The sequence below is a fragment of the Choristoneura fumiferana genome, chromosome 3 (assembly GCF_025370935.1).
Source record: "Choristoneura fumiferana chromosome 3, NRCan_CFum_1, whole genome shotgun sequence".
NCBI lineage: Eukaryota > Metazoa > Arthropoda > Insecta > Lepidoptera > Tortricidae > Choristoneura > Choristoneura fumiferana.
This window is the reverse complement of record NC_133474.1, coordinates 7,503,483-7,507,302: the sequence shown is the minus strand read 5'-3', so window position 1 is coordinate 7,507,302 and position 3,820 is coordinate 7,503,483.

Sequence of the window (3,820 nt, the reverse complement as noted above, 5' to 3'; positions counted from 1 at the left end):
CGGTATTTTGAAATTCGTGATTCTGACTTTCGGAATTTAGTCTTTCGTAGTTATGTAGTGTATCCCAGCCAAATAGCTAGTTTAAATAATAATATATTTATTTAAACTTTTCTCACTCATAACTAATATCATCCGGGACTTAATCGAGATTATGAGTAAATTTTTTTTGTAACTGGGTTTCAATTTATAAATTTTAGTGTTATTAAGGCCGCTGTAAATTTATGCAAATAACAGTAGGGTCGCTATTAAGCCTCAGGATATCAAGACACGCGGCAGCGTGTCAAGCCAAGTTCAAGCTAACAGAACTGGCGAGCAGCACCGTTTGTAATTTTCATCACACTTGCTCGTAAACAGTGTCATAACATACAGGCTACCTTGGTTGCAACCCCCAAATAAACCCTCGACCTTAATGTGCTTGTCATGAAACCCGTGGTCGGTAAATGAGTCATTGCGCGTACACATTGTCTTGTCATGAAGCCCAAGGTCGGTAAATGAGTCAGGGCCCGTACTGATGGTGCTGCGCGCGCTGCTGCAGGACCACATGGACCACATGCACACGCACGTTGCGGCGCATGCCGAGGGAGGGGACGTAGAGGGCGACGCTGCCAAGAGCACAGCCTAAGGTATCGCCAATATTTGGAACAACTATATTTTTTCTTTTACAAATATAAAATTTTACTCGCAAATGTGATGAAAAACATTGTATATCGCACGGGCGGTACTAGAATTACGAACATCGACTCATTAAAGCCCTCCGTCTTCGACTTCGGGCTTCTAATAGACTCTCGTTCGTAATTCCTTATTTACCGCCCTTAAGACACAATGTAATAATATATTAGTTTAGGTACTTTATACATTACACATACAACACAACAAAAATAAAATGTTAATTGGTCCAATGACCAATACAAAATGATCCTACATTTGTCAAGAAGCAGAGCTCTACTTATACTTGATTTTCATAGAAACAGCAGTACGAAATAGCGTAAATTTCGACATACGAGTACGTAGACAGTCGAGGGTACCTTTCTGCTTCTTATGATGTTAAGTTGCCATAGAAATCATAGCGAAATTGGTTATGAAATGGTTTACCCTGGTACGTGATTCAGTTTTCTTGACTCTACTTACAAATTTACGGAACCCTCGGTGCGCGAGTCCGACTCACATGGTTGGTATGCGAGCCATCACACACACATGCATTTCGGCACTACTTTAAAAAACTGACCCGGGGCTATTATATCTGGGGGGATATTGTATCTGAGCCGTCTGATGGCGTCCTTACGACGCCATGTTCGCCATGTTCATGTGTGTTGTGTGAAGGCAGTCTTCTGGCGAACAACGTAAAATGGCCAAGAAGAACATGGCGTCATAAGGCAACCATCAGACGGCTCAGATACAATATCCCCCCAGCTACAATAGCCCCGGGTCACCCCACCTCAAATAGATATTTTTTCTGGGTGAACTTTATGAACATTACGTCAAGGTACAATTTGTTGACATAATAATATGCATTTTGTATTTTGCAGGTGGTAGGACCTTGTGCAAGGTCCGCCTGGATTGCTACCACCATCTTGCTCGCTAATCCTGCCGTGAAGCAGCAGTGCTTACACTGTTGTGTTTCGGCGTGGAGAGTAAGACAGCCGGTGAAATTACTGGCACTTGAGGTATCCCATCTTAGGCCTCTAGGTTGGCAACGCATCTGCAATACCCCTGGTGTTGCAGATGTTTATGGGCGGTGGTGATCTCTTACCATCAGGAGACCCACTTGCTCGTTTGCCATCCAGTCGAATAAAAACAATTGATTTTAGATACGAGATTTTTCCAAAGTAGTGACTATTTATGCAACCGATTCTGGCCCTATATTATGAAGTGCAAAATTCGAACTTCGTATCTTGCCGTCCCGCTGACACTAATATTATTTAATACGAGAGTGAGAGGGACAGCACGACACGAACTTCTATTTTAGAATTTCGTAATAGCCTCCCTGTTCTGACGCGTCAAATCAAATCACAACGCGTCAAAGAAATAACAAATCCAGCTCGAGTTCATTTTAAGATTATCTTTCTCTCTGTAGCTGTAAAGGCATGTCTCCTTTGGGAATCTGAAATTAGATGTGACGTACTTTGATCTGAGTTCGTGAAAATTTGATAATGCTGTTGGTTTTTCACTAACACTGACATTCATGTTCTACCAAAGAGTATTCGTAGAATTTCAGATTTCTCCCCAAGGGAAGGTGGGACATAGCTGTCTACTGAAATTTATATAAACGTTAATAGCAATTATTATAATACTATGCAAGGTGTAATAAATGAAAATCTGTACACTGTACTTTAAACCAGGAGTGACGTTTATTTGCTGTGCCTATTCTAAGAGCTTACAAATACAACATACGCCAATTAAATGTCTTAGCGAGGTTGCTTAATATTATTGTGATAATCTATCGATATGTTATTAAAAGACCTGGTATCAATATTTTATCTTCCGAAGAAAAATATCATGTGCTCAATTTCGTCCCAGAACTTCGATTTAATAATTTAAAACAAAAAGAGTTATGAGCTTCAGCGCTCCAAAAGTTTTGTTCAAACTGGAAGTTGAAAAGCGCCAATTGAGAGTAAATAAGGGACAATTTAGAAGGTAAAAATTGAGCAAATAGACTAAAGGATTCTGCAAAAACAGGGGTTGTTCCGGTTTTTCAATAAGACCATCCGTAAAGAAACTTGACGAACTTATTAAATTTAAATAACACTTTCTTTCTTTCTTTCATTTCATTTTCACTCTTTTTTCTCTGAATCAAATTATTATATTATATTCTAATTATTATTATTATTCAGAATTGTTATAAAACAAACGTAACCTAACCTATAGTTTTCTATAGGATGACAATTTAATAATTTCAGTAAACTGCAAGGTTTCAGTGGGAAAAAATTATGACAAACGATGATTCGGACAAAAAATACGGTATGACTAGCGAAGAGTATGCGAACTTTGGCGCTCCCTTCTGGATGCTCTGGAAGGTTATGGAAGCATCGCTTTAGACTACGTTCCCACCAGAGATGCGCGAGGATAGAAAAACAAATTCCTCGCAACACATCCTCGCACATCTCTGGTGGAAACGCAGCCTTAAACTGAACAAAGTGCTCATCATCCCACACTCTAAACCGTCATGACTGACATCTTGAAGTTTCCCAAAACTGAATCAATAAAAAAACTACATATTATTATTATTATCGAACCTGCCCACAATTGCTTCTCCGTTAAAAAATGCGACTTGTAGAAATAAATAAACAGCCGGGCATACGGAACTATATTTGCCCAAGCTGAAACAGAGACGCTTCGCTCGCGCTTCGTGTCACTTCAATTAGTGACGCACAAGACCACGCAACATAGCACGGTCTTGAAAAACATTTTTTTATTTTAATGCATTGTTCCTTACTACATCGGGACCTTTCTTATTCTCTTGAGTGATATGTAGTAGACAGGTAGGGTTGTCAACAACACACAGTAGTGGTAAAATAACTTTTTTTTTTATTCGTCTGGTTGGCAAACGAGCAAGTGGGTCTCCTGATGATAAGAGATCACCACCGCCCATAAACATCTGCAATACCCCTGGTATTGCAGATGCGTTGCCAACCTAGAGGCCTAAGATGGGATACCTCAAGTGCCAGTAATTTCACCGGCTGTCTTACTCTCCACGCTGAAACACAACAGTTAGCGAGCAAGCCCTTATAGTAGTTAATATACTATACTAGGTACTATTCGAAATTCATTTTTATATTTTTTTTCTATCTTTCTTTCTGCATTGTGCGTTGCCAACCCTGGC